The sequence below is a fragment of the Megalopta genalis genome, chromosome 19, assembly GCF_051020955.1.
Source record: "Megalopta genalis isolate 19385.01 chromosome 19, iyMegGena1_principal, whole genome shotgun sequence".
In the NCBI taxonomy this organism is placed as follows: domain Eukaryota; kingdom Metazoa; phylum Arthropoda; class Insecta; order Hymenoptera; family Halictidae; genus Megalopta; species Megalopta genalis.
The window spans coordinates 3127792-3142031 of NC_135031.1; the positions used below are offsets into that span (position 1 = coordinate 3127792).

A 14240-nucleotide genomic window follows, 5' to 3' on the forward strand; every position below is an offset into this window, starting at 1 on the left:
TACGAAATACTTAACTGAAATAAATGTTTTCTGTATTGTACGTGAAATGAAAACTCGAATATTGTCTCTATGAAATTTTGCCGATCACATATGGCTTGACATTCGTATACCAATTACATACATGCATTAATTAAGAGAAATGTGAGAAAAAGCATTTTTATCAAAACATTACGTGTATACATTTTCTGTAGGTTGCTCTCATAAATACCAATAATATGAAATAGAATTTCAAAGAATTAACAGAAATTTAGGCACATGAAATACTGTTTGCAATAAATCTTAAGAAGATACAATTTCAATTAATAATTTTCTTTACCACAATATGACATCAAATAAATCTTGAAATATTACTTCATACAAACAGTATTCCATTAACTACTTTCAATACTTTTTCAAATATTTTGACCCAGATTCGATTGCAATTTATTCGTCCGACTATGTTTGACAAAAGTAGTTTGTTTTTCGAAAATCCATGTTCACTGTTCAGACTTGAAGGATACGAGTGGACACCACAAACGGAATATATTCAATAAATATAAAATAAATATGATTGTTGAGTATATTGTTTACTGTCAGTAGATCCATAAAAATGACTGAACCCCTCCCCAAGTTCATGCTAAAACTTTTCATTTCATAACCTATGAAAGTATTGCCATTGCATTCATCTTAGCCGAAACTACCTTTCACGTCCGATATAAAAATAGTAATAACGATGAACGAATTGTTCGATCGTTCACAATTTGCGCAACGATCGACTCGTGAAGTGGAGCTCCTGCGAAACCCAGGTGGTCAAGCTAAAGGGCCCCTCGAACAACGTATCGTGTATTATTTACCTGGAAGTCTGTTCGCGAGACGAAGGGCTAATTAGTCGCCAGACAATGGGGAAAACGTATGAAACACCGTAGCCAGGAGTCGACGGTTAGCGATAGGCCTTTAGAGGGCTCGCGTAGCCAGCGGTGAATGAGGAGCCTGTAAGCCCAAGGTAGAAGAGGGTCGAGGTTTCCAAGCGGCGCGAGTCAAGGACACGTCAAAGTAGCTCGCACGGAGCCACAGTGGCGAGATTGTCGGAGAGGGCAGCGAGTTAGGGGATGCATTACCGGGACGCGGTGCGTAGGCCGCGTCGCGTCTCGTCGCCAAGTGTAATGGAATTAAGATAAAGGGCACCGGTGTATGGAAGCGTACATGGGGGTCGCGAACAATGAGCCGTTGTCGGGAGAGAGAGAAAGGAAGGAGAGGGGCCGGGGGGAGGCTTGATAGTCAGCCTCACCTTTGTCGATCCTCGACCCGAGGAATTTATCCCGCGGAAAATCTGCCGGCCGGGGATCTCTTTTCAAAGCAAATTAGCGAATTCTTCGCGCGACTTCTTACGAGGAAAGGTCCTCCGCGACGCCGGAAACACGTCCACTTCCGGGAGAAGGCTCCTTTTCTTCGCCGAGACACCGTGGACTCGAGTGGCGGATTCTTTCGGAGCACAGCCTGCCGGGTAATTCTATTTCGTCCCGGTGAAATGAGCGAGCGCTGCTTCGACGAGGAAAACAATTACGCGGCCAACTGTTCGCAGAGAATTCACGGAAGTGTTACGAGAGCCGAGAGCTAAGGCAATTGTGCGTGACCGAGGATTGCGTATTTTTGGGATTTTGTTTGTCGAATTGCTCAATGTCTCTTCCACCTGTTGGAGAAAATGGAGCCGACCGATCGGATAAGATTGCGAGGACACGAACCCGGATCTTTCGCTTGTCGGGCGACTGCATCAACCAATTAACCCTTTAGAGTCGGATTTATTTTTTGTTAATTTGCGTTATGTCTGAAGTGAAGTTATATAGATGCTGATAACAAGAAATGTTGATTTTATTAGTGTAGGTTATCCCTTTTAGACGCTAAGGGCTGGGAATATGTGTCCCATTGGTTACATGTAAACAAATATAAACTAATAGGCGTACGAAATACATAGGTGGGACACCATATATGTCCCGATAGACCCCAAAGGGTTAAGCTATCCAGGTCGTCCGACAACTCATTCTCTTTTCGTCCCTATAAATAACCATAAATAGCCCAAAAATGTCGATTACCGAGTCGTCACTATTTTTATAGGATTCGTGAACTTGCGATGGCTCTATTACCATCAAGTTTCCACTGACAGGAAGAACAGAGTAACTGCCGATGCCTTTTTCACCACTGGGCCACTACTATGGGAAGGTGTACAGTAATTTCTCTCAGAAATGTTCGAAAGTCGGAATTGAAACTGGCAAATCTGAGAATACTAAGTCGCCATTCTTCGGGCCTTGTGACTCGTTTTTATAGAAACTCGGGGCAGTGAGAGATTCCTGAGGTCTTTTTTAGTAACTTACTGTACCATAGAATGTTAGTCTTTTAGCATTTTACAACATAATTGCGCACACTTCGAGCGACGAAAGAGTACTGTTGTGGAATCTGTGGAATCTAGAGCATTGTCTATTATGGCACGGCACTGTCACGGTACTTCATCTCATTCCCGGGGGTAATCTATGGTTGGTTTTGCGAAGTTTTTCGGCTGAACTGACAGGTGCAACCGGTTGAAGTCGGCTTGAAATAATAACGGGAACAGAAGTGAAAGCATGGTGTAACGAATCGGGAACGCGATCGCCGCGGATTGACAGCGGTCGAGCTGTATTTTCAGAAAATAGCGCCGAATTGTAAGTCTCGTGGTTCGCCGTTCGTTGGTTAGGTACAATGGCGTAGCACCGGCAATTGCGACTCGCCGCGCGACTGCGAACAGCGGCACGCAGGGGGGTGGCGGGTGGGGGAGAACAGTGAAAGATGCCCGGACGAGATAAAAAGAGCTGCTAAGAAGAATAACAGCCAGAAGAAAGGCTCGTAAAACTAGGTCCGGGGCTTACTTAGACGGAGGAGCGATAGATCTGCCATAATACTGGTCAGCCATGGTGTCCGGGTCGGTGACGAAGGGCGCAGGCGGGGATACGTCTCGGAGAAGGAAGATCGCCGGTGAGAGAAGTACATACCTCGGGGAACGAACCGGAGGACTAGCACAGGGGCAACGACGAGCGGAGCTGCACGCTCTACGCTCGGGGAAGGGGGCTGTAATAACTCTGTCCGTGAAAGCCCCGTCGTGAGTTCATTAGTTCCATACCGACGCGCCGCAATGCCATTTTAGAGCGCTGTTAGGACTTTCCGCGAACGACCCGCCGACGATGGATTTCTTGCTGAAATACGATACATCATCGGCCACGATTTCCTCGGCGACAACCTAATTATGCCTCCGGCCACGATCAGTTTTACCGCAACCTCCGAACTCCGTCAGCATAGTCGTCGATTTTCGAGAAACCTTTGCTGATCCTAATTTGCTAAAGATCCTTTACTGACTACAGATCCTTTGCTTACTTCAACCCTTTGCAGTCGACATTAATCGTTATTTCTTGTGCCGATCTAGCACCTTAAAATGATTACACTGCGCTCTGGTTAGATTAATAATGAAAAACGATCTTTACATTTGATCATCTTAACGAGTGCCGCGCCAGTCACATATGGACGATACCAATTTTTGTTTTTGACACTTTAATGGCCACTCACACAACATGTGTCTGATAATTATATTGTTCAATAATTATGTAGGAGATCGTTTCAATAATTATCACACAAAGGAAAAAATATTAAATTTTTTGTATTAAATATGTTATTATTGTTGTCTTTTTTTGTTTTATGTGTGTAGACGTGCGACCATTAAATTGTTAATAAATTGAATTTCATTAAGAACCTTAGGATACGAAAAAGTTAAAATACCATCCACTGTAATAAGTGTTGACTTTCTAGTTGCAGTTTCGTTAAACAAATTACTTGGATTTTGCGGGAATTTTAGGAGCACTTTTTTTCTCCTGTTTCTTTTCTTTTCACTGTGTCATTTTTATACGTAAGAACAACTGTAACATGTTCCAACTGTCACGACCGAATTGCAAACTTCTATATAGGAATATGGTTGAATCTTGTAACGTGACAACAAATTCTGAACTCGGAGAGAGGAAACAGTTTGGAGAGCAAAGGGTAAACGGTGACAGGAATCGAGCAAATCGTTAGTCCAAACGAATTAGGAACCGAAAATCACGGCGCCAAAGGTGACGCAGTCGTGTAATTCGTTTCAAGGAGAGAAGCGCATAGAATGAGTAGCTGCAAAAAACCGGGCATTGGCCGAGCGGCACGTTAAAATGCCGATTTCACGGTCGCCGGTGCTTCGTTCGTTCGGCCGTAAAAGATCTCAAAGTATTCGTCTCAAACGAGAACAAAATCGCCAGTCACGGAAGAACGGGCAGACGGCGATCGAAGAAATCGTAGATTCTGTAATGTCAAGGTCGTGTTAACGCCTTGCCCGTGATCTTCAACGATAGGATCGCTTTTAACCCTTCTATCGTGTTTCGAATCTACACGACCCAGACCATGCGTTAAATTTATTGCATAATGGTTTAAACAACATCTTATGAAATCAGATTAATTGAACTCTACAAATAAAGTCATTTCTTTCTTGTATTCATATCGACTGTCGTATTTGCCACGAGACTGATATCATTTAATAAAAATTCTTTTGGTAAGAGCTGTCGATATTTCGTCGTAATTAAACCACGTTTAAGCTTTAAAAAATGTACTTTGTATTGTAACTTTTGGTACGAACGTTTACAATTATGTATGGAATACAATTTTAGCTAAACGACCATCAAAACTCTTCTTACACTCAATCACCCCTTTTCGTAAATTGTTGATGACATCTTTGCGTAATGGCTGCTCGATCTCTTCGATGACTTGCGGGATGTTATCTTTCAATTCATCGGTGCTTTGTAGATTATTGCTATACACTTGTTAGATTGATATAGTCCCGCAAAGGGACTATGCTCGAATGTTTTTGGTCACGTCAATGTGACCCGAACACCATCGATGCGAGATTTTATGAACACCGTAGGGGGATGAAGTGAAAATGTTCGAATTTCAACTTCGATTAACAAAATGGAACTGCTAATTTTCGATGGGAGAAATTTGAAAACGATTCAAGCTTCGTCTCAGGAGGTCCCTCCTCGCCGATTTCGAAGCCTGGAAAATGTCTTTTTCCGCCGAGAAGTAATTGGAGGTTGATCAAGCGGGTTAACTGGCCGCGTTAGTCGCCCGTTGCAGTTTGTCCGGCGTTAATTAAGCGTGTCTCGGTGACGTCGTAAGCGACGGGTAATCGATATTCGGCGTGATCGCGGCTCGATCAACATCGACGGCGAGAGGGACAGGGGCCGAGCATCGTGTAGGACGCTGTTGGACCCGATAAAAACCGCTACTGCAAACAACAGGGCCTCGTACGGGCCTCGGTTCCGTGAAACGAGCGCGTCTTAACCGCGGCCGCGTGTCGCACGCAGCTGCGCCTGCGACCGGTGCATTCTCTCGGTGCACCTCGGACCTGGAGGCTGCCCGAAAAAAAGGCCGCGTTCAAGCTGACGTAAGGGAACACAGCGCGCAGCAGCTTCCTCGTGCGAACCGACAGGCTCTCGCACTTCTGCCCCCTTTGTCACCGGTCGCTTTGGAATTTTTTCTTGTTTGGGTGCGTGCCTTTGTAGAACGGTGTTCGAGGGAGCTCAGGCCTTACGGTTTTACACGTCCGAGTGCAAACTGGGCCCGAACGCGGCCGAGCTCGCACCGCTTGTCTTTTCAAGCGAGCTAACCACTTGTTGAAAAATTTACTTCATCGAGACGGTCGATCGTTGTGTCGTTAAGCTAGCAAACTTTTACCGGGCTACCGGCAACTCGAACTAAACTACCCTGGTTGTCTCTTGTCGCTGTTCGTTTGAAAATTACATGGACGGAACCAGAATCGAACAGGAATATTATTATAATTCCGCGTATTGCAGGGAGTCTTGTAATAATCTTGACATAACCAAAGACATCGAAAATTGTACAACGATTATGCGAAAATTATATATTCTACAAAAATTTATAAAGAACTCTTATACAGAACGATCGTGTGATCGTAATAATTGCAAACTCTGGAGGTGTACAAGAAAAAGTTCAGTGATCAGCATAATTTATTTACAGTAATAAAAATTCTATTGAAACAATTGCCATATGGTTGCTTCTGTGAAACACTTTTCTAAACAAAGAATAATGTCTTAGGACAACAAGAATATTCAAATTAAAATGGGATAAAGTGTTTGACTAGAAAAGCAGCTATTCGACGACTCGAACGCAACCAATTATTTGACACAATTTACACTCTACTGCTCTCTCGATCTCTTACATAACATATATTTCCCATTCCTTCCTTTTTTATTCCTAAAGAAAAGAGAACCATCTGGGCATATTTTCCAGTGTGATCTTTAATTTCGCATACTGATCGCAAAATGATTAGCGAGAGATCATACAATTAAACGAATGTTGCACAGTTATGTGAATCGTGCTGCCATTCTGTAACAAAAGTAACTGCGTAATGCAGCAATCTGTTCGAGTCCTCTTAGAGGGTACATCCGAGTGCAAAGGGTTAAGATTTCCCGCGAGTTTCTCGAGAACTGTTGTTCGGAGTTACGTGTCCGCGTCGAAAGGTCATCGGATGCCATGATTGCCGCGTCTCCTATATTATGCAAGATACTGCAGACGCGCGACGAGAGTGTCATAAATTTTCATGTAATTCCTAGTCCGCGAAGAAGTCTACGGAGAGAAAGAGGAAAGAGAGAGAAAGAGGGAGAGAGAGAGAGAGAGAGAGAGAGAGAGAGAGAAAGAGAGAGAGAGGCCAGCGATTGCGGTTGAATATTTTTCACCGAACGCCGCGTCGGCGTCATTTTCGCGAGATGCAGCGGGGCATTGCAGCCGGAGAGTGCACTCGTTAAAAACTTTTCGCTGCATTCATTCGAATGCACTCCGTCAAAGTGCGATACGAGGGTCAGACGCGAGAGAACTCCGTTGAAAAGATGGTAGACTCCGGTATCGCTCGTCGTCGGGACGACGACCCAAGTTATCGCGCGCCCTGTACATCGTCATTATCTTTGCCGTTCGCGCGTTTTTCCGACGGAGAGATTCTTTCGTGGCAGCCGGAGCGACGGGAATCACGGGACGCGGAAAAACGGCTCGACAGAGGGCTCGCGCGCGCGAAAGTGCACTTCAATTTCGCTGTTCGCGTGAATCGCAATCGTCCCTCGCGGCGCTTCGCGCATTGCGCTCCCTTTCTCCGTTCTCGCTTTGCGGCCGCGCGACTGACACGTAAACAATGGGGCCACAATGCCCACAGAACCCGTGGCTGCGTTCCGCAAAGTAAAAACCATCGTTAATTTCACCCGGCCCCTCGGCTCTCCGTGGATTGTAATTAATTAACGCGATATCTTTGATCTTCCGCGATATCTTTAACAACCCGTGCTCCACATAGAATGAAACACCTCTTCGGCGACTGTTCGGGAGCTTTTAAACGGGAACGGAGCGAAAATGCTTCAGATCTCCAGCCCGGCTGATATAGCTTAGCGCCGCGGATTCTTAAAGCAAACGCGCGACCAATGAGAACACTGCAACGGCGGACTTTTAAATAAATTCATCTTTCGCGTCGGGTACTTTCGTGCCGTCGAACGACAATCTTATTACGAGCACCCGGCGTTCCGGGTTGTTAATCGGGACGCGAACGAAAGATTCGCGTCGAGTTGTAACGTTCTTTGTAATTATTTCTCGGGCGGAGATAAGAATAAGAGATGAATGTGTCCGGCGGCGGTGGCTAGAAAACGCCAGCGAAATTGGACGCAGCAACGCCTTCCGGAATGGAAAAGCGTACGTACACGCTTGCGAGCATCGCGCAGGCTGATCATAGAGAAAGTCGGTAGGCTGTTTCCCGATTCAATTTATTATTGAGCGGACGGGAGCGCGCGAGGTTCTGCGAAACGAAGTTCGTGCGCGGCTGAATAATTCCGCGGGCGACGATGGACAACGTTTTAGACGATCGCCGGCGACCGGGATCCATGTTTAATTCCCGCGATTCATTCGGGAATGTGTCGGAAGGTGAAAAAAATAGCGGCGATTTGTGGTCCGCGATAAATAATCAACGGGGACCAAGGAATTGGTGAAACGTGGCCAATCGGCGATGAATGCGCCCGGCGAGCGAACGAATCCGCCGCGCAATTAAATATCGCATCGTTCTCTCGGGCAAAACAAACCACAGGAACGGTTCGTGGCGAGGGATGGGATGCGGTATATATATATATGTATATACATATATATGTATATACGGACGCTGCAGACGGGGCAGGAGGAATTCCGAGTACCCCCGTATTAGCCTCACCGAGGGGGATAATTAATTATCCGCTCTACTCCATCACACGACCAGGTCGAACGTATCGCCAATAAACCATTCGATATTTTTCGATTAATTCGAGATTCGTCGGGCCGGCTGCGAGACACGGGACGCGGCCGTAACCTCCTCTTTCTCTCGCCGCGGCCGGCCAGGCCGTTCCATGTGGACGGCGCGTGGAGGGAAAAGAGGAGAATCGCAGTTTACCATTAATGACTACGGGTAATAATATATCGGAGGTCCGGCGAGCTGTGCCTCCCGCTGCCGCGGCGGCCGACTTGAAAGGGCCGACCTAACAGCGGGATGTCGTCAGCCTGATGCGGTCTTAGACCTCGAAACCTTCGCCACGGTGTACACGCTCGCCGTGGGTGATGCCTCGTTGAAACACTGTGCGGCCATTGTTGCCCGACAGCCACCCCCTCCAACATCAGATACGATTTTCGCGGATTCGAGGGGCGGGACGAGCCGATCCCGAGCGTGGGAAGAAACGAGAGCCGATGGGAACGATCTCATTCGCTGCTGCACTCGCTCGACAGACCTTTAACACGCTATGTAGTTACGGTATCCGTATGCCCCGTTATATGCTCGTATGTGACAAATGATTTTCTCATTTTAATTCGATCGAATGAAACGCTGTAATTTTATCGAATTTGTGTTACCGCGTTAACGGTCGCGCCGAAAGTCTCGATTATTTCATAAGATTAAGGTTAATTAAATTTCAATTAAACTGAAATCGCGAAGCAAAGTTATACGACACCGATCGCTTTTTTAACATTCTTACCTCTTGCGAATGCTGATACAATTAAGAAGTCATAATGAATTAGCGTAAAAATTAAATTTTCAGAATTCAATTTTAAACAATTTCGTTAGCCGTGTATGGGCGCCGCGGCAGTCAATTCTATTGGGATGCTGAGAATGCGTATCTGTTAAAATACAATCCGCTATGATAAATTTTAACTTTCTAGTTTCAGTTTCACTAATTAAATTGCAATAGAACCTCGTTTATCGGTACCTTGTTTATGCGAACGAATTAATGTTCAAACTCCAATATTATTATATATTATATAATATATATTATTTATTTTATTATTATTATTATTTATTTATATAATTATATATTATATAATTGACCCTTTATTATCCGAACGATTGTGGAACATATTCTCAGTTACACGAACGCGTATTCTCTTATACATAAGCACATAATTAAATAGCAAGATGGAATAGTTAACAGAACAATTAACTGTTCGTGGCATGAAATAATAATTTTTAAGAACAACAATCATTTGATATTTCGATGGATGTTGTTAGATTACGATCGTTCAACAGTAAAATTGCAACAGTATATGTTTTCTCGGGAATGAGGGATAACTAGCGGACCTTTATTATCGGAACACTTAAGTTATCCGAACTGCCTTCTCCCCTAACGTGTGCGAATAAACGAGGTATACTTAGCGAAAAGTTTTGTGCTTGATATTTGGCATTTAACGTGTTAAGCAAGAATTCCTAATCATCCGAACGAGACAGAATTTGTTGTCCCCTCGAAATGCTATACTTATTATTTCGGTGTATCCTCCTGCACGCTGGTTTGCTCCGCCCGAGTAGCTCGACGAGATACAGTGATGCTTCAAGCATACATCTAATTCTTCTAAACGAGCCGGCAACAACGCGCCTCGAACAGGCCCGTGTTTATCTATCGTTAATTAGCGGATACAATTTCATTCGCACAATAGACGCCGAACAGGAGGGCCGCGCACAAATTAGCCCGTTATCCGAGCTTTCGCGTTTATTCGGCGAACAATTCGTCCTTCTCTATCCAGCCAGTTAACAAATTCTCCCATTTACCGACGCAGGCGCCGGGCCAGGCGAGAGAGGGTAAAAACGCGACGAGCGGCGAACTCGGAATAAAGAATTTCCGCGGCGAGTTTGTGCAGCGAAATTCGCGCAGCGTAACGCACCGTTAATTATTTTTCCGTCTCCCGGCGGTCGAACGTGGGGAGGGGACGGGGGGGGGGATGGGAACGGGAGTGAAATTCTCCGAGATCGGGGAAAAATGTTTCTCTTTCGCGCATCAACGCGCGACGGAGCGTCCACGGTGCAGCCGAAGCAAAAAGAGGAGCCCCGGGTCCGCCACGGTCTCGCGACTATCGATCGAGAGCAACATTATAGAGACGCGAGTTCGGCGTCGGTGCGCTGGCTCGTCCGGTTTGCCATGCGTCTTTGGGCCCGGCTTTGCTGCACACGGTTGCTGCACTCCGTGAAGCGCTCCCGGGACGCATAAATCAAAGTCCTCCGCGGAGACTTGCCTCGGTTACGTTCTTCGTTCTCTTCGTCTCGCTCTCGCTCCGTCCAACCGCGCCACCGTTCCGCTTGTGTCTCCGCCGCAAGACTCCCACCCGTCCTCCCCCTACCGCCCCCCCTTGTCGAACGGAGTCGACCGTGTCGGCGGGATTTCTAATTCAAGCTAATCCTTTTTCGCCGCTCTAATTACATTATCAATTCACGGTGGAAGGACCTGCTGTCTGATGCTGCACGCGCTCTGCGCTCCTCGGATCGCGTGTGTGCTGGTGAGCGTGTGTGTTTATACGCGGATACGCTCGGTGCATCGGCATTTACATGGTCGGCCTGTTGCACGTCGCAGTCTCGTCGCACTCGACTGATTTATAGCGGTCGAATAAATTATAAGGAGCAGATAGAAAAGAGCGTCGACCGGCTTTGGAAGCCGGTGTCAGCAATTATCCGCCGTTTCTCGGCCCTCCTCGGACCCGCCGATCGATTATCTCGCCAGGTCCACGGAATTTCCCGTCCGGTCGAACCTCTCCACGGTCACACCCCCAAATTTCGACTGCTTTTCTTTTCTCTTTGGATCGGAGGGAAACATTTGATAGTAGAATGTTGGCAGTTGCTTAGCTTCGGATGTTTGATCAGCGGACGTACGTTTAACACTTTGATTGCCACATCACCTATACGTGGGTTTCGGAATTATTTACTCAGATTTGAAGAGATGAATTCCTATATCTTGGTAATTTCATAGGATTCAAAGGTAAGGACATTGAAAAAATATTTGATGTCATTGACAGTGAAGTCGGTTACTGTAAGGTTATTTAATGACCAATCGCTGTGCCTTTGGTTTGTACTCGAGCATAAGTAAGTTTATATTTAAGACATGTTATATTTTCTAATTCTTTCATTTCGTTTACTTTTTTATTAAGAACATTTAATACATCTTATTGGATGAATAGAAACTTAATTATGCTCGAAAACAAATCAAAGGCGCAGTAACTGGTAATCCCACAGTAACCGGCTCCACTACCCTACAAATTTAATCGCATTAGATAACATACTTTGATTTTGAGAAATTTTTGTGATTATTAGCACAACAGTGTTAATTGCCCAGAGTTGACAAGACTTATTTAATCGACCACAGTTGCGGCTATCAGAACAATTTCATACGTCCATGATTGTGTAACGATCAGTGTCGTGCAATCGTTGCGAAATGTGCAGCTAAAATTCGCGAAGCCTTTATTTTTCGTGTTGTACAAAACCAGCACGTGTCGATGGAATGCATCCCACGCGATGCAACGGGTGCAGCCATGGGCAAGAAGTGTATGTATACAGAGACAGGACGTCGCAGATTACAATTATCTTGTGCCGGAGCCCGATACTCATTGAAGTGGCAAGGGTGATGGACTGTTTGTCGTCGCGAAATGAAATTCCTCGCCAATAACGATCGTCGCGCGTCACGCTTAATTAGCCCTCGGCAGAAATATTCGAAAAGTTCGATCCCGGCGGGTCGCGAGCCCCGCCGCGAAAGACACGCGATTAAACGCGAATCGTAATTACATTCCGTGAGTAATGGAACGGTATTTATGAAGTCTTGGTTAATTCGCCACGCGCTGCCCTCGTCCGCGCCCTCGGATAATGCAATCCGGCTGTAATTTCGTGCTTAAGAAGGCACGTGGGCATAACTTACAGCCCGCGAGACGACGCGACCGGTCCCGACGGTTTAATTCCCGATCGGGCAAACGGGATATCGACGATCGCGTCTTCTTGCTCCGCCGCCATTGTTCTCGCCACGCCGCTCGGATCATTTACCGCGAGGATAGTGGGGAGGGGGGAGGGGTGGCAGATGCAATGGACGGAAATAAGAAACCGTGCCGTACATCCTATCGCGTACTTTTCACGGTTCACGATGACGTCATCTGAGATAGCGGCCGGTAACACGAGAAAGCTCATAGGTATCTGCCTTATTTAGCGATCACGTTTCGTACATCTCCCATTCATAATATTTTCATTGTGACCCCTCGCCGTTCCGGAACGCCGATGCGATCGCTCGGACGAGGACTATCAACGAATTAGGAGGTGGAACGCCGGCGATCTTCTCGCGATCGTCGATCATAATTCATAATTCAGGTACTCGTCTCGGGATGCTTGCTGCCTGAGTGACATTAATTGGACCCTCCGATCGATTTTCCCAGCACGAATCCCCTGGGACGAGATCTCCGCTAGGAGCTTACGTCTTTAAGGAAAATAAAGTTCAACATTTCACGGGGAAGAAGCGACGCGACCCGATCGAATCAGCAAAATCATCTCTGCGCCCGCGACGAACATCGGATCCCCGCCGATCTTCGTTCCTCCGTCAGATCAGCGCTCGGCGCAGGTTTTCGAGGAAATTTTAATCCGTCGAACGGCATTACTTTCGTTCCGAGCGGAGATTCCGCGCGTCGACAAGCCCCGGTAGCCCGGCGGCGCCGCGCTGCGCCGCGCCGGTGAGACGGTGGATAAAGAGCAGCTCTCTCCGGAACATCCTTTACACGGCTCCCATTTCGCTAATAATCATCGTGGCCCGCATTTTACAACGTCAAATTCGATTCGCGTTACATGACAGCCGACATGGCCGGTCACGGGTAAACGGGCTCTCGAGGGCGCGAGCGAGAGAAACGAAAAATCGTTACTGTCGTTCCCGACCGAAGAAGAGGAGAGAAAAAAATTTCACATAGAGGACGGACACCGGTCGCGAGACGTCACTCATGGTGGACGTCGGTGCCGCCGTCCGACCCTGTCGATATCAGTTACCGTACTCGGCGTGCGTCGCTTGATCGATGACCGACGCGATGGAAATGACATTTCGCGGAATGCCGTTGTCGTCGCCGATCGTTCTCCCCTCTCCTCGTCTTTCTCTCGCTAACTCACTAACTCATTCTCTCTCTCTCCCTCTCTCTCTCTCTTTGTTCCTCTTTTTCTTTTTCTGTCTACCTCTCTCGTCTTGTCTCTGTTCCTTACGTTCGCCCTCCTTTTTATTCGCACTCCCCGCACGCACGCTTCCCCTCCCTCTCTCTTCGGACTTCTTTTTGGTTCTCCGATCTCTCTCGCCCCCTTTTTTTCCGCTCGCCGGAGCGAATCTCTCTGTCTTTATCCGAAGGGACGGAGAGCGAAACGATCGACCGGCAATTTTCGAGCACCGCGAGCGAGCTGCGAGATCGCGAAACGCCCCTGACGCCTCTAGCCGCTGTTTCGACGCTGTAATTGGCCGCCTTTGACCGGAATCATGTAATGGACGGCCATCGGTGCCGACCGCGGGAATATGCTTTGTATGCAAAGCGTCGTTTCAGCGCCTACGGAACGCCGAGCCGTGCCGAGCCGCGCCTCGCCGCGTCGGCTCGCGAGAAGCAATTTTGCTCGCTTCCTTTTTTTTCCCTCTCTGTTTTTTTCGAGTTTTTTTCTTTCAATGAAAACCGGCCGCGCCGTGACGTCGGACAGGCTTTCCGCGGATCACGGGATTTTTCTAATTTCGCCGGCGATATAAAATACGACGCCATATTTCTTTCCCGCTGACACGATTAGCGGCGAACGTTGCGGACGAACATTTCCGTGGACGTTGAATTCCGGGCTCGATTTTTTCCGTTTTGGTTCCCCATTTTCTGTCACCGATATTCTCTTTCAATCGCTGCCTGTAGTC

At 47.0% G+C, this 14240-nt stretch overlaps 1 protein-coding gene across 7 annotated transcripts in view; it reads right to left on the minus strand.

Moving 5' to 3' along the window:
- Positions 1 to 14240, minus strand: part of LOC143260755 (latrophilin Cirl) — a 676923-nt gene that overhangs the window by 60523 nt on the left and 602160 nt on the right. The gene's annotated exons all lie outside the window — the stretch shown is intronic.